General features: G+C 42.5%; 1 protein-coding gene across 12 annotated transcripts in view; it reads left to right on the plus strand.

Moving 5' to 3' along the window:
- SHROOM3 (shroom family member 3) overlaps positions 1 to 21,068 on the plus strand; it is a 460,954-nt gene that overhangs the window by 175,038 nt on the left and 264,848 nt on the right. For 2 of the 12 annotated variants that reach the window (XM_068233537.1, XM_068233542.1), the window contains exon 1: positions 13,680 to 13,852. The exons of 9 other annotated variants lie outside the window; for them this stretch is intronic. The gene's annotated coding sequence lies outside the window, so the exon portion shown is untranslated. Of the gene's footprint in view, positions 1 to 7,965; positions 8,054 to 13,679; positions 13,853 to 21,068 lie in introns of those variants that run through there. One more of the 12 variants, XM_068233538.1, reaches the window with a different exon arrangement.

Below are 21,068 nucleotides of genomic sequence, written 5' to 3' on the forward strand. Positions count from 1 at the left end.
CTTCAGTGTCTCTTTAAAGAGGAACTCCAGCCTAAACAAACATACTGTCATTAAGTTACATTAGTTATGTTAATTAAAATAGATAGGTAATATAATCTCTTACCCACATCGTTTTAAAAGAACAGGCAAATGTTTGATTTCATGATGGCAGCCATGTTTTTGGTTGAAAGGAGGTGACAGGGAGCATGATACACAGTTCCAACTGTCCTGTGTCCTGGGCGCCTCTCCCAGTTGCTAGGCAACGTGAATAACAACACAGGAAATCCCATCATGCTCTGCACAGCACCAGGGGAAAAAAAGCCCAGGCTTTTTTTCTTTGATGGGTGGAGCTTAGGTAAAAATGCAGCTAAAAATGATGCTTTGGTAAGAAAAACAAAGTTTTGATGCTGTGAAACTGTTAAAGAAACACCAAGCCTTTTCAGTTCTGCTGAGTATATTTTTAGTCCGGAGGTTGACTTTAATCAAAAATCTAGATCTGGAAATGAGCAAAATCCCTTTTCATCTAGTAAGAGCAGATGAAGAACTTTTCTCTCATTTTTGACAGTAAAGAGCACCTCCTGCATCTTCCTGCATCTAAAAACACTTACTAAATAAGTAGATAATGCGCCTACAGACAAAAAAAGATAATAACTTCTCAGAAGTACAATTTGTTTTTTTTTTTTGCTGCAGCAAATTAACTGTAGTGAAAATAACATAAAGAATACAATTGCTTATTTTATTTTTTTACAATATTTATAAATGATTTCGTCAGTGTTTGCCCATTGTAAAATGTTTCCTCACCCTGATTTACTTTCTGACATGTATCACTGGTGGTGACATGTCAGGTGCAGCTCTGCTAAATGTTTGTTTCTGGGAATTCCAAAGTCAGTGAAAATAATGCCTGGTCTACCAGAATGCTCTGGCAGAAAAATTCTGCATAGGTAAACAGCCTAGGCTAAGCACTGGAAGGGTGGGGCTACATACAGTATGGATATAGGAAGTGTTTCTGATGCTGAAACCAGGAAGATTACTGTAAAGGTGGGTATCCTGAACTCTGAATAATTCATTGCCTTCTTCTATGTATCACAACATTGCAGTTTTAGCTATCACATTAGCACTATTTGGAAAGAGCACGTGTTAAGGTCCATACACACGTCGGATTTTTTTAAATGACACGTCGTTTGGACGTCCCGTCGTTCAGGCATCCGGACGTCAAATCGGGCGTGTGGACAGTCCGTCGTTCAGCTGATAAGACTGGTCTCGAGCGATCGGCCTGGGGGATCGCTCAAGACCAGTCTTATCAGCTGAACAACGGACTGTACACACGCCCGATTTGACGTCCGGACGACTGAACGTCCAACCATCGGGTCGTTTAAAAAAATCCAACGTGTGTATGGACCTTAAAGCTAATGTAACCCCTGTTTAAAAAAACAAAAAGTCAGATACTCACCTAAGGAGAGGGAAGGCTCGGTCCTAATGAGCCATCCCTCTCCTCTCCCGGTGGCCCCGGTGCTGCGCTGGCTCCTCTGTTCTCATCCCACGGCGAGGAGACTTCGGGAGCCGAGTCCTCCCGAAGACAGGCACGCACACACGAGTGCGTCATAGAGGGCGCGCGCACGTGCGCAGTGTTATCGCGGCCCGTCTTCGGGAGCACTCGGGCCTCCTTTTGGCCGGGAGACAGCGGTATTTGACCGAAACGGTCGAATACCGCTATGGGGAGCCAGGACAGCAGTGGGCACCGGGAGAGGAGAGGGAGTGCGCTATAGGACCCAGAGCCTCCCTCTCCTTAGGTGAGTTTCTGACTTTTTTTTTTTAACCCGGTTCCCATTAGCTTTAATGCTATCACCAACCCGAGTGATAGTTGTAATTGAATCAGGGATACCGGGCAGAAAGAAATACTAACTTGCCAGCAGTTTTGTATGCGTATTTGTATATATTTATGCAAAAAGCAGGCACTGATCACAACTCCAGACTGTGAACTTTTCTCCTTTCTGCTCTCTAGTTTAATGGTAAAACACTTCCTCTATTGTATGATTCTCATAGAACTGCCCTGGTAGCATTCTCACCTGCTAAGTATATTGCATAATGCCTAATGATGGCTATTAATTCACTGATAGATTTAAATACGTAAATAGGCATTATCACCTAACTATAAATAGAAGCAATGACACTAGTGATTACTTTATTACCATGAGTCTTTGTTGCCTGCCTGTGTATGAATATTTAATGTACTTTATTTAAGTCACTTAATGCATTCACTGCTGCTGTAAAGTGCGTTACTCATACAGATAGTACTAGTGTACAATTCTAATGAGAAAATACAGCCAAGATTTTTGCATCTTAAAGATAGTGGCCCTTATTCAACTCACATTATTCTTCTTTTATTCACCTTGGACAAATTTACTTTTTCTCCTGAGTTTTCTCCTAGGTGATATTTTCAAAATGTTCAATAAAATGCATTTTAAACCAAGCAAACAAATACTCAGAATAATCTTATATAGATAGTATTTTGTCACCTTCATTTTGGATGAAAAATTATCTCCTAGGAGAAAACACAGGAGAAAAAGTTCTTTGCATATGGGCCCTTTTCTCCTAAATTATCTCCTAGGAGAAAACACAGGAGAAAAAGTTAATTGCACATGGGCCCTTTTCTCCTAAATTATCTCCTAGGAGATAATTTTTCATCTTCTGTTCAGAATAACTTTTTAGCAATCTGCAATTCTAAAAGTACCCAAAAGTAGGTGGACATGTGCTGTCAAAATTGTTCTGAGTATTTTCTTGCTTGCCGGTGGCTTGAAAGGCATTTTATCGGTAAGGGGTGAAAATGTCACATTGGAGAAAAAACTCAGGAGAAAAAGTTAATTGAGTAGGGGTCTTTGGCAATTAACTTTTTCTCCTGAGTTTTCTCCTAGGAGATATTTTTTCATTTTCTATTTAAAATAACTTTTTAACAGTTAGCAATTGAAAAAGTTTCAAAACATAGGTGAAAAAGTACCGTCAAGATTATTGAGTATTTTCTTGGCTGCTGGTGGCTTAACCGGCATTTTATTGATATGGTGTGAAAATATCACCTAGGAGAAAACTTAAGAGAAAAAGTGAATTAGATATGGCCCAGTGTGTCTTACAAATAAATATGGCCCAGTGTGTCTTAAATTATAGCTTAATTTAAATTCAACCCCGTCACAGATTTAAAGAGACTCTGTAATTTCAAAAAAGTGCCCCTGGGGGGTACTTACCTCAGGAGGGGGAAGCCTCTGGATCCTGTCAAGGCTTCTCTTGACATCCTTAGTCCCACGGTGCTCTCGCTGGGCCTTTCCGAAGCCACAGCCAACAGTTTGTCAGGCTGTGGTGCAGGCGCAGTAGTGTCTGCAATATTTACCTTCCCCGGCTCCAGCGCAGACGCAGTATCGGCTCTCGGCTCGGGATCAGCAAGTCGCCCGCGCAGTAGAGCGGACCCGACTGGTATTGGCTATTTCCGCCTGATACAGATCTGAGTGCCGCTACTGTGCCTGCACTAGAGCAGTGGAAGGTAAATACTTACATGGCCGCAGTTCGGAGGGGCCCAGCAACTCGCCCGCGCTGTAGAGCGGACTCGACTGGGATCGGCTATTCCGCCTGATACAGAGCCGAGAGCCACTACTGCGCCTGCGCTAGAGCAGTGGAAGGTAAATATTTACATGGCCGCCATTCGGGGGGGCCCAGCAAGACCACTGTGGGATGGAGGAGGACGAGGGAAACCTCAATCCCCCTCCCAAGGTAAGTACCCCCCGGGGCACTTTTTTATGTTTCAGGTTTAATTTAAATATGTCATGCAGTAGCTCAGAGGGAATCACAACAATTATAGATATATTATGCTGGAAATACACATTGACCTCAATTCACTAAGATCATGCTGGTGATAAGGCAAGAGAAAACTTACCACCACACATCAACACATCGAACAGTATTTTCAGTGTTAATTCACTAAAGAAGCTTGGCTTATTAAGATGTAGAGATAAGTTTTCATAGTGAGAGAGTTATCATTTCTGTCCCTAAAGGGGCACTATCGATGAACATGTTTATTTCAATTGAGATAGAAAATGTTTGGGAAGTGCTGCTAAGTACTGGTGTATACATTTCACTGCTTATCTATTTAATTACTGTTATCTAATTCCTTTCACATTTTTCTGATGGCAATTCTGAAGGCAGACTCAGCCATGAGGGGAGGGGGAAATTCCCTCACAGAGTGTATCAGTTAACTCTGTGTGCAGAGAGCTCAGTCAGAGACAGGCAGAGTTTTCTCTCATGGCCCATACTCACGGGCTACAAATGTCGCCGCAACACGCGGCGCGCGCGTGTTGCAGCGACAGGTCGCCCGTGAGTATGCGGCGTTGCACGGGCGCGCACCCCGAACCGTCGCTCATCGCTAATGTCGCCGGGCGATTGGCGCGGTCAATCGCCTGGCGACAGTCGCCGCCGCAACTGTCGCTAGTCCGCGTGAGTACGCGGACTAGCGACAGCAACCTCCATTGAAGTATACGGAGGTTCCGGCGGGGGGAGGAGGAACGTCGGCGACAGCTTCCGTCGCGCCGCTGGTCCCTCTTCCGCGTGTGCTCACGTGTGCTGGCGACAGGCCCTAGAAGTTGCCCGTGAGCATGGGCCATCAGAGAGAGCAGAGGAAATGTATCTTGTGCAACATAAGCATTTGTAATACTGTAGTGTGTGAAACCTGATACCTGTTTTCAAATAATCTGCTTCAATATTACACTTTTCTTAGCATGTCAGACTGCAGAGATTCATACCTCTGCAAATGAGACATTCCAAATGTAGCTAAAATCTACACACGATGAATTAAAGCTTTTGTCTCTGATATTTAACATAAAAAGTAGGAAAATGTTAACACAGCTACTTGGACATTATTTGTACTTTATCATTTTAGAACACTTGAGTATTGATAGTATTCCTTTAAGTAATCACCTCTGTAGTTATTTTCACATGCAGTATATAGGGCCTGTCTTTAACTTCAGAATTCTGTAGTTATTTTAAGGATTTAATAGTTAACTTTAGAGATCTCTCCTTAACTTAAAGACAGAAGAATGAACTTTAAGTTTGTCTGGGGTAAATTGTTTAGTGAATACTACATGCCTTATCACCCTGGTGATAACACTAGAAACAGCTCAGAAATGAGCAGGAGATGAGCTTAGTGAATTGAGGCCAATGAGTTTTTTTTGGAAGATTTACTTTCTGATCAAGTTTTAAATCGTTTTTCCAATCATTTTTCGGATCGATTTCCATTCACTTCTATGAGAAAATTGATCAGAAAAACGATTGAAATCAGTCGGAAATTATCTATCGAACCATCTATCTGCTACACACTATTGCCTCTGGTAAAGTAGTCTGAGAACTGGCATCTAGCTTTTTTTTTTTTCTGTTGTAGCTGTGAAAGAAAGTAGATTATCAACACATTTTTTATTCTTAGATTTCCTTATGAACTAATATATAATAATTCCTTTTTTTGTATAGCGCTTTTCTCCTGTCGGACTCAAAGCGCTTATGAGGCAGCCACTAGAGTGCACTCAGTAGGCAGTAGCAGTGTTAGGGAGTCTCGCCCAAGAAACTCCTTACTGAATAGGTGCTGGCCTACTGAACAGGCAGAGCCAAGATTCGAATCCAGGTCTCCTGTGTCAGAGGCAGAGCCCTTAACCATTACAATATCCAGCCACTGATGGTGTTGTATGCATTGCTGAGGAAGTTAATTTGTGATGTAATTTTTAATCACTATTATAAGTTAGGCTTTATGCCAGTGTTAACTCCTAAAAACCCTATCTCTGTGGAAAACATTGTATATTCTATATTTTTATGGCTTGTAGAACAGATCCGGACAGCTGTGATTTCAGAACTATACTGTATGCATGAAAGCTGCTTGGGTTGACCATCTTAATTTATCCTAACACTGAGGTTTGTTTCAGATGTGACTTTAGGCCTTCCAGCTGCTCCCGTGCATGACTTGTGTGCTTGTTAGTGCTTGGTATGGGCAGCGGATAGGCAGCCACTGCATTGAGTCACATCTGAGCGCAGCCGTGGCCATGCTCAGTTAGGATGTGATGTGAATTTTTACTGATGGGTTACTGCACTGCTTGTCACATGCTGACATGCCAATTTAAGGGACGCTAAATAGCTTATCTGTATGTTTTTCGGATGTGGGAGGAAACCAGAGTGCCCAAAGAAAAACCCAAGCAGACACGGGGTGAACATACAAACTCCATGCAGGTAGTGCATTGGCTGGAATTGGAAGCGGAGACTAAGCGCTGCAAGGTGAGAGCGCTAACCACTATGCCACTGTGCTGCCCATTTTATACAGAAACAATTTAGTTTTCGAACATCGGTGTCAGTTTTCAAACAGAGAACATAGATGAATGGAAAAATCTGCGTATGAAGGGGCTGCTGTTCTTGAAATGAGCGCTGTAGCCCTGCCCTCTTAACTGCCCCCTTGCTGATTGATTAATGAGCACCTTTTGATTGGTGCAATGGCCCTGTTAATACCAGCTTTATGCATCCCTGCAGGGTCTGACTTACCACATTAGTCATACATTTAAAAATCTGATCGTTCATTCTTTATAACAAAAATGTAAAAGCTGTCAGCTGCTTAAAGTGATGCCAGTGCTGGAACTATGCAAGGAGGCTGCCAGTTTCTGGGTCAACAGTAATGGCGGATGTTTGTTAAGTGCCAACGAGGCCTGGTATTCCTTGGCTTTTACTTCTCCCATTGACACCCATGCATTTTAGCAATTGCCTTTCTCTTGCAGTTGCAGCATATTTATAGCAAATGCATCATGAATCGTACCTTAACAAAATATTACACAAAATCTTCTCTTGCAAAGTGTGTGTAATCAGATAAAATCACTTTCTAGAAACCGTGTGTTGAAAGCTGAGAGTTATTAATTAACATGATCTGCCCTGGCACTGACCCATAAGGAATTGATCCACCAAAAGATCTAGATTTCTCCTAATCCATAGAGAAGTATGCACTCGGTGCACGTAATTGAGTCTGAACCACATAATTGTTCCTTTTTATGGGATTACATGCAAAAATAAAATGCCTAGCTTCATTTATCACATGACTGTGATGTCATCGTTATGCACGCCAGCTACACAGGGCAAATAGAAAAGCCAGGTGTCTCTAACAAAAAAATGTCACATGTAAATTTTTGTTGACCCAGGAAAGGTATGCATTTTAGCCAATCAAAGCTTCTAGCTGTTGTTTAATTAACCAGCTGCCAGTTAATCGTTGATGTACTTCTTGCTTTGATTGGTTCAAAATAAATGTAGACAATTTTGTGGAGTGAGCCATTATTGCGGGAGCGTGTCCACTCAAACATATTCAAAAAGCTCTTGTCAAATACGTTTATAGGGTCCCAGCGCTTGATCGGTGGGGTAAAGAAGGATGGGGGGAATCCTCTTGACCAGCCTTTTTCAACCTTTCTATCTGTGGAACCATTTAGATAATTTGGGGATCTCAAAGATGGAACCGCTGCAGTAGCGTAGAGAGTGGGGATTCATTTTGCAGGATGCATGATCTTTTAGAGTGGGTGTGGTTGTTCATTGTACAAGACTTGTTGTTTAGCCTCCCCCCCCCCCCCCTTCAATGTTACTTACTTACAGTGTTTACTTTTAAACTAGTGCATGGTAGTGTATCTTGCCAAAGACTCCACAATTATAGTGTTCGCTTATAACTGTACTCTTTATTACATTACTCATTATGGTACTACTCATTATACTGCCTCCATATCCTATACAATAAAATGCAAGTGTCCCTGCATCATCAACTGAATGGTTGTGTGTCCCTGGCGTTTTTGTACTGAGCATGTGCGCAGCCAGGGCAGTTAGGACACAGGGCCGGATCTGACAGTTTGCTGTGTGTGGTTCACAGAGGTTCTCATTGCATTGTGGGAAATAACAGCTTTTTCCAACTGCCAAACAAGCAGCTCCCTGTGTGCATATACTTCAGACAGTGATGGGGAACGAGCAAGCAGGACGCGTTTGTGCGCACATTGCGGAGGGTAGTGGCTGTGACCTAGCGCCCGTTTTTTAACGGGTGGGCCTTTTTAATTGTATTCTAATAATTTTCCTGAATGTGCTCCTTATTCAGGGGCGTAGCAATAGGGGGTGCAGAGGTAGCGACCGCATTGGGGCCCTTGGGCCAGAGGGGCCCCGAAGGGCCCTCCCTCAACTACAGTATTAGCTCTGTATTGGCCCTGTGCTCATAATAATCACTTCTATAGATACTTTGAATAGTAGTAATCATTAACACACTGTTCCCTATCCCCCTCTTGCACCCCTGACACTGTAGTTGCCGTTGGCAAGTTTTGGTGCGCCGTATCAATTGTTATGTATAGAGTGCTTGGGGGGGGGGGGGGGCATAGTAAAACTTGCATGGAAGCACACAGCTCCTTAGCTACGCCACTGTTCTTATTATTCTGATCTTCAATTTAGTACTTCTTTATAATTATCCCCTATTATTCTACCACATTTGGGTCAAGAATATGAGTGGAGAGGACACAGATTAGTCAAAGAGGTACTTTTTAAAACTTTCTCAGCCTACCACTGTCATGGGAGGGGAAAATGCCAGGGGAGGGGACCCATTCAAAGACCTCAAGGCACCTTGGGGTTTCATTTAAGGTCAAATATCTTGATTTCAAGCAAACTACATACATAACTAACAGAAAAAATGTATTTTATGTAACTCTCAGGACTCCTATTTCATTCAAAGGAGTACTTTAATAAGATGTTTTGATCTTCTGAAGACTGCACAATTATTTGTGTTGACTTACTGCAGTGTGATGCTTTTAAAGTGTGTCTTCGGTCACAGAGATAGGGAATTATTGTTTTCCATGCCAGGCTGAAGTCCAATAGCGTATTCGTATTAGAAATAGTATTCATTGTATCCTGAAATTGTGTGGCACAAATTACTCTATGAGAGTCCTCTCTCTTGCTGCCTGACCTAGATTCTCCTTCCCCTACCTTGTTTTTGGAGTGAGCAACACAATTAATTACTTTTTTTACATTCATACACACACAGAGACTTATTGCGTAACAGCCACAAAAATGCGGTCCACTCAGTATTGTGCCTATCACTGAACTAAATAATGGGCAGATGTATTTGATTTCATAAACATGCATGGTTATCAGAGTTCCATCAAGCACTTCATACAAATAAATCAACAAAAACTTTTATTGTAGAATTCCAGTGTTTCAGGGTCATGCCAGGACCCCTTTCCCAAGAAAATGATAATAGAAATGGCCCAGCGATGGAGCCAGAAACACTCACACTCTCTCTAAGCTGCTGCTGTAATTATGATCACCACACAGAGGCTAACCCTGTAATGGGAGCAACTATAATTAGCAATAACTGGAAACAGATAATCTAAACTCTTTAACTTAATCTCGGGAGTAAAAATAGTGCACCTGATTCAGTATACCTCTCTGTATGCATGAGGAGTGCATGAAGGGTTAATTGATTGTGTAGTTAAGAAGTTAGCCACATCTCTTAAAGCAAACCTGTGATATTAAAAAAATAAAAAGTTGCATACTTACCTCAATGGAGGAAAGCCTCTGGATTCTGGAGAGCAGGGCTGGGCAAACTTTACACCACAGGCTGCGGACCGTGGCCGTATTCCTAACATATTTTCCCTCCTCCTTCTATCCCTCCCTGCAGAGTTGTGAGCGGGTTGAAAGGGAATGATTAAGGCACCTAATTGCCGCTTCCAGCATCGGGCCTTCATGGCCACAGCGACATCATGTGAGATGCCTTCAGGACATGCCCATGGGCGCAGTTTGCCCTGTGCTGCTTTAGTGGCTTCTCCTGTTTCCCTCCACCTCGGCGTTCCAGCACTGGAACCCCGTGATCATGTGGCGTACCTGAACAAGCGCAGCCACACTGCCTGTTCGGCACCCTGCTAATGGCAAGGTGCGAGCTGCCTGCACAGTGCGGCCATGCTCCGTTGACTACCGCTTGTTGATGAGCTTTGGGGAGTTCCACTGCTGGAACAGCGAGGTAGAGAGGGACAGCGGAAGCCTCTGAATTATCCAGAGGCTTCCCTCTACTCAGGTAAATACCCAAATTAGGCACTTTTTTTCCCTTCAGGTACACTTTAATGAGAAACTCCAGTGACGTATAGGAGAGTGCAGTAGATTATTCAGGACTAGTAAAAAAGCCTGCCCATTAAACAATGGGTGCTAGGCTACGGGGGCTCCTTCCCACCCCCAGCAACACAAAGACAGATGCGTCCCGCTCGCCAGTCCTCCACCACTGTCTGCAGTATATGCACACAGGGAAATGTTGCTTGCTTGGCAGTTGGAAAAAAGCTGTTATTTCCCACAATGCAATGAGGTTCACAGACAGCAAACTAAAGTCTGGAAGCACGGGGACACCTGCCACCTTTTTTTTACCTCGCCAGTTCAGCTGACCAAGAGGACCACAAGGTGATGCCAAATCTACTACCTTGCCTAGGGCCCCATTACATTTTCATCCATCTCTGTTTGTATGTCTGTAAAAGGTTCTTCCTGTTGTTAGCAGCTGACCATGCCAATCACCACAGAACTCCCTCAATGGGGACACCTTCTGCCCCTCTCTCTCCCTGCCCTCTAGAATGTATAGTAATGTGTGCAATTGAGTGCATAACAAGAAAAGAATTTCAATTTTCTATCACTTGTGGATATATGGAGCAGATCTGCATGAAATAATTTTGGAGGTATTTTTTGCCAACACAATACAAATATTCCCCAATCCTGTCTGTAGAAGGTCTGGTCAAATTGAGGACTCATTAGTGCTAGGGAAGCAGTGTGACCATAGATTACATCACAATTCACAGTCAATTAAATACAAATAATTTTTAACGTCCTTGCAGATTGCACACCATGTACAGTGTACTGTAATTATTGGACGACACTCCACGACGAGTGCATTAGTAATGAGAGAGGAGCAATGTTGTAGAACACTTGGGTATCATCAGCACATAGTATGACTTGTTATATTGATATGAAATGAACACTCACAATTTGTATTTTCCTTTATTGACTCTAGGAGTGGTTAATGATAACTTATTAATTCTGAAGTCTCCACTCCCTATTTATTTTCATGACATAGTTGGATAATGTGTAACATACAGATGTCTGTAGTTCAGCTCACTTCCTTTGCTTTAAGATATTGCTGTTAGAGTGTATCTCCACATTCCCAAAACAGAATCCTATAAAATCATCTGTAGGTAGATTGAATATTTTAACTTTCTATTACAGAAGAGATGATTTGCATATTCAGGAGTGATGCATCATGGGAAACTACTGTGACTCACTTAAAGTGAACCTAAACTGACCAAAAAAAGTGTAAGAGTTTCACTAACCTGGGGCTTCTACCAGCCCCCTGCAGCCACCCTGTGCCCGCAATGTCACTAAATGTCTCGTCAGCTCCCTGCAGAGACCCAATTTCAGCTGGCTGACTGGCCACTGCGCATTCGCTGCTCTACACGTCCTCAATCACACTCCCATTGCCAGGAATGTTCTGCGCATACACAGTACAGATTTTTTTGGTTCTGCACATGCACAGAGTATTCCTGTGCACAGAAGCGCGATCAGGGGGCACGCAGACTGGGGCCGGGCATCAAAATGAAACTAGGGAGCTGCCTAGAACCGGAGGATCGTTCAGTGACGGTGCAGACACAGGGCAACTGCAGGGGGCTGGTAGAAGCCCCAGGTAAGTGAAACTCTTTTTTTGGGGGGGGGGGGGTCAGTTTAGGTTTTTTGCAAATACCTAAAATTATATTCAGCATTGCTTTTAAGAATGACTTTTCAGTCTCTTTTAGCCCCTTATACTTTCCTAATGGTTCTGGGTCACCATGAGCTCTCTGGTATTCTGTAAGGATATTCCTATGATTCTGTGCTCTACTACAGTGATTTCTCTCGTGGTTTCTGGGGATACTGCCCAATAGCTCTGCATATTAAAGGCCCTTTCACATGGGAGTCTGTCAAGCAGCTCAGCCCACCATCTGTCAGCCACCAAGCACCTTCCGAATGGCAGTGTTTGGTAACTTCACTCGTGTTAGCGATTGACATGGTGCAATTACCCAGCAGCAGAAAAAGAAAAACTGTGTCGCCTGAGGGTGGCTGCACTTAGATGTGACTCATTCCAGTGGCTGCCTCTCTAGAGCTCATGCTGATGAGTACATCTTATTTGGGCGCTGGGCAGTTCGGTGCAGGGTGAGCCGAATGATGGCTCTCCCTGCTGCTACTACACTCCCCAGGGGTGCAAAGTACAATTTCCTCTCCGAGCTGTCACAATGTAATTTGGGGTCTGGCAACCGCCGGAGCCCCGAATTACCATTACGCGGGGCGCGCAGCATAGCATTGCTGATATGATGGCGCCCAGCTTCAGCACTTGGCGCTCAGTGCCGCGCCAAAGGAACATGCTTCGCACGATGATTCTAGCAAACGCCCGGCCAGTGCATGGGAGCTGCTGACAGGCGGTGAATTCAGTACCTTCAGCTTCCCACATGAAGAAGAACTAAATGTGACAAACTGGTTGACTTTATTCTGCTATTAGTGAAATGAAAGTGCTCACTCCAGACACCATATAGGTAGGTCCAGCATCATCCCAGTGGAAGTGTAGGCTCTTTCAATCCTGTGGAATAGATGCATCATTACATTAAACCTAGCAAAGCAGTTGGAGTGCAAAGAGATGCAACAACTTTTACTTCCTGTTTTGAGCAGATTTATGAACCAAAGAGTCAAACAGAGAGAAAATAGTTATGGGTATCTTTTACACAAAGCTGCATACTGTTGCCATGGTTACAGTAAGTTTCCAGAAAAGTTAAGGCAGAGTGCTGACATTCAGTTACAAAGTGGCTTGCATAGTTATGACATATGTTATACGGATTCTTATAATAAAGTTAAGCAACCATTTAAATACTTGATACATTTAAGCAAGATGTGGGTCAGGATATAAGCCTCCGCATTAGAGAAATAATTAACTATATTAAACAAAAATATAGTGAGATATATGCTATGACAGGGACACCAGTGGGTAGCATGGACTCCACCTCAACAACGTCTGTACACAGGCACATGGGTAGCCATGCCTACATAGATTTGTTGCTGAAGATGCATGATGAAAAAAATCTTCCACCTTCTCTGCCATCTACAGTACCTAAGCAGGGCTGTGTAAAAAAAACAACAACAAATATATATATATATATATATATATATATATATATATATATATATATATATATATATGTGTGTGTAATATAGTGAGAGAGAATGAGAATAGACTGATGTATGTGGCCGCCATCATCAGATATAGTAATAAGTAAAGTCTCATGAGGCACAGTAATCTTTTCTAAATTCTGCTTTTACTTTCCACAGTGAGTGGTGTAAAAGTGTGGAGCTTTAGCAGCATAAAAAACCTGCTTATATGTACTAAAGCTTTTTCACTCCCTCATATTTCCTTCTGATTGTAGTAAACTCATTACCGAAATAGATAATCATTACTGAAACTGGAATCCTTCTTATTTCTATGGGAGTTCTTCCCCTTACGTCATGGTTTCTGCTCGGCAGGGCCAGGCTCTCTGAGGATTGGCTGGTAGCTGAGCAGTAATTTGAACTGCCTTTTGTACTCTGCTGATCTGTAGCTACTCCTTCAGTGCTAAAGGTGTGTTAGTGTCAGACACCTGCAACTCGTGCGGAGGTTTTATTGTGTCTCGTCACCAGTGGCTGTTTGTTTTCTGGGCTCGTGTTTTGTTTCTCACACTTGTTTGGAGTACCAGTCCACCCTGGCACTGGAGGCTTATTATCACCAGGATGGGAAATCCAGCAAAGCTGAAGAGAGGGATGTTTCTAACAGGTAAGCTTTACTAGTGCCACACCTGAGACAGGATGAGGGAAGAGATGATGCTAATAAAAGCTTCTTTAACTGCAGAAAATGGAGTTGGGCATGAATTTGGTAAACTTAAAGGCGTTTTTAAAGTTAAACATTGACACTATAGAAACAAATATAGCTAAGTAATAACAGCCATGCTAGACTGTTGCTAATTGTGTATGTAGTTGTTTCGTGAATGCATAATGATACCACTGTGTTTTAATTAGTAAGGTAGTGCAAAGAACAGTAATGATGTGCACAGTGGAGTTGCCCTTGGTAGCCAATCATATTTCAGCTTATGGATCAGTGACATTAAGAATAAAAGGGTTTCTGATTGGTTGTTATGGGTTGTCGCTCTTTGCATGTTGCTCTTTGTCTCATTCAATAAGCTCAGCGTGTACAGTATCAGTATCAGGTTGGGTATCTTGTAACAGCTCGCTTTTGTTTAACGTGTCATAGCATTGTGATGAACGTGTTGTGAGGTGTTGTCTTGTGATATGAAATATTAAACAAGGTCTCCTACTAGTCAAATAGAGCTATCAGCCTATCACATTCGTGTGTTTAAGCTGCCAGTGTCAGATTTGCTGGCCTTGGCTTCTTGTATACAGTTTTATGGCCTCTGCAGCATTAGAGTAGCTGTGTGTCATCGTCTTTCCCTTATCCAAGGAGTGTCCATTTCTCTAATCACTGTTAGTCCTGTAATTGTGGTGGATTTGGCCTCTCCTCCAGTAACTTTTCAGATGAGTTTGATCTTGTTTTTTTATAAAGTCTAGCTAGATCTGATTACTACACGCAATGAACCAGGGTATAAAAATAACACACGACGTACATGCATACTCAAAGACAGAGTTGTAAAAACTTTCACTTCCATTCTACTTCAATCAGTAAATATTGCTAAATGCACCTGCCTTTATAGGCCAGACACAATGGTATTCCCCAGTCAGCAACTGCTGCCGGTATAAAAGGCTCTATCATGCTGGATGTATTTTCCAGGCAAGGTTGGGGGATGCAGACCACTAAAAGGGTCTTAAACGGTAGAGTTTATAGGTAAATCCTTGTAAAATGAAATTTGCTTCTAAGGTTGTGCATCTTTCGTTGTTTGCTTTGCTTTTGAACACTCATTGTATCATGAATCAAACATGGGCCCATATACAATTAACATTTGGTACTTTTTCAATTGCAAAGTGCTGAAAAGTTATTTTAAAGAGAAGATGAAAATGTATCTCCTAGGAGAAAACTCAGGAGAAAAAATTAATTGCATATGGACCATGGTCTACAGAAAACCAAATGTACTCTCATACTCTTGTAGAGTGAGGCATCTTCCCATGAGGCACCATGTATCAAACTGCATTGTTCCAGCGAATTCATCCCAGATTGGTATTCGTAATAATAAGAATCTCCACTCTGAGATTCTGTAGGAGTCTGTAATGAACCCAACTGAGGCTTTCTATTATCCGGCCAGATTTCAGTGCTTATGCTCTTTACTTGCTTATAATTGTCACTTCATAGTACCTTGAGTTTTCATTTTGACTTGTTTTACTCACAGGCTATTTTCATATGTGGCAGTTTTACAAGTTTTTGTTATAATGAATAATCTAAGGCAATTTATAAGACTCCTCACTTCTTAACCTTCTTAGCGGTATAATTCTTTCAAGATATTCTTTCCAGGTTCTAAAAGCGGTAACATGCTGTCTCTGGAAAGAATCATACCGCTAAGTATATACAGCCAGAAAACAACCCCCCCACCTAGTTTAGGCAGCCAGAGAGTGACCTCCGAATGTAGGTAGCCAGAGTGTGTCCCCCATTATGGGTAGCCAGACTGTACCTTCTCTCCCCCTGTATAGATAACCAGAGAGGTTCCCAAAATATAGGTACAGTAGGCAGAGAGGTCCCCCCCTTTTATAGGTAGCCAGGCAGTGCCCCCCCCCCCCCCCCTCAGTTTAGGTAGCCAGAAAATGCTCCCCCATGTTATAGATAGCCAAAGAGCCCCCACCAGTGCAGGTAGCCAAAGAGTGCTCCTCCCCACCCCTCCCCTTCAGAATATATAGCCAGACTGGTTATGTTTGGAATTTTTCATTTGTGCCAATGTATGAGGAGGAGCAATAAACAATGAAAACATGTATCAAGGCAGATTACTGCCTGTGGGTCAGTCTTCCCTGGAGCTGAGATTACACAGATTTGTCCACCCACATTGACTGTCATAGAAAATGCAGGTCAGTGGGACAAAGTGTCTCAGAACACCATGTTCTGCTGAATTTCACATTTTAATGCTTTTACATAAGTTAAAATCCCAATACCATTCTATAAGTGTTCTGTATCGCAAGTAGCAGTGCTATGAAAAGAGGGAACTCTATCAATAGTAGGGCATTGTTGCTTTATCCATAGGCCTCTTAGTGTTCTGATGGCAGCTGTCAGTTCTATGGGCTGGTGCACACCAAGGCCTCGATTCACAAAGCCATGATAAATGCTATCACGGCCGTGATAAACTTAGCACGCGGGTTAGCGCGCGTACTCATACTCATAACTCATATGTTAGCGTGTGAATGGGGAAAAATACTGCGCGCAAACCTTTACTATTATGCGCGCAAACCTGTACGCGCGCAAACCCGCGTGCTAAGTTTATCACGGCCGTGATGGCATTTATCACGGCTTTGTGAATCGAGGCCCAAGAGTGCTTCTGAGCGCTTTTTAAAATGCTAGCACTTCAAAAAGTGCTTGGCTAATGTATTTGAATGGGAAGGAGCACACCAGAGCGATGAGCTTTTTTCCCAAACGCTAAGGCCTCTTGCACACTGCATGCATTTCAGATTCCGATTCCGCTTTTTAATCTGTTTTTACATCCGATTCCGATTCAGATTTTTAATCTTAACTGCATGCTGCGTTTTTTGATCCGTTTTTCTGTTGAATGTATTCAAGGAAAATCGGAAACGGAATCGGAATCGGAAACGGAATCGGAATCGGAATCGGAAAACGGATTTGCAGTGTGCAGGGAGCCTAACGCAGGTCCTGCAGCATTTTTGCTGATTTCTGAGGTGATTCAGCCTCAATGTTAAGTATAGGAAAGTGGAAAATCGCTCTGAAAAGCGCTAGATCAGAGCAATTTTCCAAGCGTTTTTTGTTACAGAAGCTGTTCAGTTACAGCTGTACTGTAATAAAATATAAAAAACGCGACACCAAAAATCTCTAGGCATGCTTAGAAAATCGCTAAGCACATGCCTAGAATAGCCTTAAAAAATCACTTCAAAAAGCGCTAAGCGTTTGCTTTTACACTAGCGCTTTTTGGTGTGCACTGGGCCTCAGTGTTTCAACAGTAATTGTCAGAGAGACAGGAAGTCGGGCGTATTCTATCCACCAGGGACAATAAAAGCTTTATAGATAGACTGATTTTTCAAGGCAAGTGCAAAGAAAACTGGGGCAAAAGTGAAGTGCAAAGAAAACTGGGGCAAAAGCGGAACAATCCTGAAAGCAAACAAAAAAGATATTTCCCTTACTCAGACCCTTTTAACCTTTCTGCTTTTATTCAACTATTTCAAAATACAATCTTCCGATTGAGAATGATTTTTATGACTAGAAGTGTTTTTAAATGATATTAGTAAGCAATAAACTGGCAACTTTGACTGCTGGAACAGATTACATTTAGATATCTTGTATATAGTGTTGCTACATTAAATGTCCATTCATTTCTATGATCCTGTCTGGCTTCACTACATGATTAGTGAACAATGATCTGATTAAACTGCAATCCCTTTGCAGTTATAGTAAACAACATTTCAGAACTGGGTAAAAGTTAAAAATGTACGACATGCTTAATTACTATTAGATTTTTTAACAAAAGGTAAGCAAATACACAAAATGAAAGATATGCCAATTTGTGTACAGCATGTACTGATGATATATATATATATATATATATATATATATATATATATATATATATATATATATATATATGCTACTTCACAAATTGGCCAGCAGTATCCTGTGTATATATATATATGTATATATATATATATATATACACACAGGATACTGCTGGCCAATTTGTGAAGTAGCATGCTACTGCGTCCAATACCTGAAGAGTGCTTCATTTTTTTGTTTGGATTTTGGCCAGTCAACGTGTCTGGACCTGGCAGGCAAAATCCAGAAGAAGGTCTTCCTGCAAGGAGAAAGAGTTTGGTGGCATTGATTGATTTGCACTTGTTTCATTCTGCACCCACCCCCTTACTCATTACCTTTTTTCTCCCCCTCCACCAGAATGCAGCAACTCGCCATCTCTCACTCTGCTCCTCCAGTCTTCTACTCCCGGTTCACCTCTGTGCAGTGTAAGTAGCACAGCAGGCGGTGGAGCTCACTATTAAGGGGGGAAGCTACTGGTAACCACAGCTGTAGATCCATCTGTTGTCAGAATATTCAACCAATAACAGCTATAGAGGCTTCTCTAATTAGCCAATAGCACTGCTAGAATATTGCATTCTAAATTGTGTTTAAAGTTCTAAGGAGGTGCAGAGCAAGAGACAGAGAGTTGTGGACAGCGCCATAAATCCTGGTGGAGAGGGGAGAAAAGATGTGATGAGCAGAGGGGGACAAGGATTAATGCCACTGATCTCTCTTTTTGCAGGAAACTTTCCTCTGAACTTGGCTGAACAGGGCCAGTCAATTTTGTGTTTTGGCTGGATAAAGTCCGAAATTGGAAGAGTATTTGCATGACCGTTGCGAAGGTACCGTGCACTACTAACGGTAATGCTTGTTAGCAAAGTATGTTACCATAGCAATGGTCATGCTAGTCGAGTACTGTGGGTCATGCTAATAGTGTAAATCGCAGGACACAGTGCCGGTGGTAAGGGTAATATTGCCATGTGACCTTTGTGCACAGCAATATTATCGCAAGTCTGTGCATCAACACCTATGAGTCTAAACTAAGGTAGCTTAGTGACTAAGGCTAGGTTCACACTAGACTTAAAGGGAACCTTAACTGAGAGGGATATGGATGTTTCCTTTTAACCACTTCACACCCAGACCTTGTTTTTCCCCCAATGGACCAGAGCAGTTTTGATGCTTTAGCTGTGTCCCTTTTTAATCAGCAATAACTTCATCTGTACTCATGCCACTTAAATGATCTATATATCTTTTTTTTCAAGACAAACTAAACTTTCAATGGGGGGTATTTGTCTTCAAGTAAAATGTTCATTTCTATGCATTTTAATGGGAAAAAGTGGAAAAAATTTAAAAAATGCAATTATTTCTCAAATTTGACCAATTCCTGTTTAAAAATAAAAAGTGCTACTGACATAAAAAATGTGCCACCAGTTTATTTCCCCCCAGTATAGATAGCCAGATGTGTCCCCCCCCCCTGGATAGCCAGATGTGTCCCCTGTGTTTGCCACCCCCAGAATAGATTGACAGATGCACCCCCAGGAATCGCACACCTCTTTATAGCCAGATGTGTCGCCGGGATCAGCATTACTCCATTATAGCCAGATGTACCCCCAGGATTAGCACTGCCCCCCATTATAGCCGAATGTGCCCCTAGTATTTCGGTTATGGCCCCCCAGGTGCTTAGGTGTGCCATATTATTAAATCCCCCTTCCCCTCGGTCACCCAGATGACCCCCAGTAAGTTTAACTACCCCCATTTGCATATCCTTGCCCCCCCCCCTCCTTCAGGCAGTCCCCTCCATGCACAAATCATTAAAAAAAATCACCAGCAAACAGCCTCTCTCACCTTACGTTGTTCCTGCGACTATCCTGAAGCCCGAGCCTCCGATCCCCGCTCTGCAGTCAGCCGCGTATTGCCGACTACCCGGGTCCCGGCTTGATGACGTCATGGCTGAATGCAGAGCGGGGAACAGAGGCTCGGGCTTCAGGATAGTCGCAGGAACGAGGTAAGGTGAGAGAGGCTGCTTGCTGGTGGATTTTTTTAATTATTTGTGCACGGAGGGGACAGATGAAGGATCTCTGCAGTTGACTACTGCAGCGATCATTCATAGGAGGGGGGTGGACTAATTGACTACAAGGGAATGTTCCCTTTCACCAATTAGTAATGCAGCTGACTGTGACGGGGGGTGCGCTCTGAAGCGCACCCGATCGTGCACAGCAGGGCTGCAAGCAAGTCAGTATATCTACGACATGGAGGCTTGGAGGGTGCCACAGATGACATACTGTAGCAGTGGAAAAAGTGGTTAAACAATACCAGTTGCTTGTCAGTCATGCTGATCTCTTTGGATGCAGTAGTGGCTGAATCACACACCTGTAACATTCAGAGCACCTGATCTGCATGCTTGTTGAGGGGATGTGGCTAAAAGTATTAGAGACATAGGATCCGCAGGAGAGTCGGGCAACTGGTATTATTTTAAAAGGAAAATCCATATCTTTCTCAGTTTAGGTTCCCTTAAATAATGGACCATTTAAAAAAGAAACTTCTAAAAAGTAAGTCAAAAAAGAAATATGAAAGTACATTTTGGACAACTTATTTTGAGTATTTTTGTATTTTTTTCTTTGCTGTCTCTAGGCTGAAATTGCATTGTATTTATAAAATGTAGAACATCTCCTATAAGAGAACCTGGGGGACGTTTTATTGATGAATTAGGACCTAGATGTGAAGTCATAGATTATGTTGAAGAAATTAAAATATTCTGAATGCTAGTTTACAAAGCAATCCTGCTTTAGTTTGACATGACCCAGGGTGATAGATGCAAACCTTTGACACCTAAAAACAAATACATTTCTATCAATCCAGGTCAGATTTACAGGATCACTTATGCTCATCAGTGATTACTAGCCTTTTTGGAACTCTTATGCCCACTGTCAGAAGATCATGAAGCGAGTGATATGGAGGCTGCCATATTAATTTCCTTTTAAGCAATACCAGTTGCCTGGCTATCCAGCTGATCCTCTGCCTCTCGTACTTTTAGCCATAGACCTGGAAAAAGCATGCAGCAGATCTGGTGTTAGTTTCTGACTTTATTGTCAGATCTGACAAGATTAGCTGCATGCTTGTTTCTGGTGCTATTCAGACACCACTTTATCCAAATAGATCAGCAGGGCTGCCAGGCAACTTGTATTGTTTAAAAGGAAATACATATGGAAACCTCCATATTCTTCTCACTTCGGTTGTCCTTTAAAAGTACTCGGTACGAAGTGAGCAGACAGTGAAATTTGCAGAGGTCCTGTAGTGTGCAGAATGTAGGGGACTGTAAGCTACC

This window comes from Hyperolius riggenbachi, chromosome 1 (assembly GCF_040937935.1).
Source record: "Hyperolius riggenbachi isolate aHypRig1 chromosome 1, aHypRig1.pri, whole genome shotgun sequence".
In the NCBI taxonomy this organism is placed as follows: Eukaryota; Metazoa; Chordata; class Amphibia; order Anura; family Hyperoliidae; genus Hyperolius; species Hyperolius riggenbachi.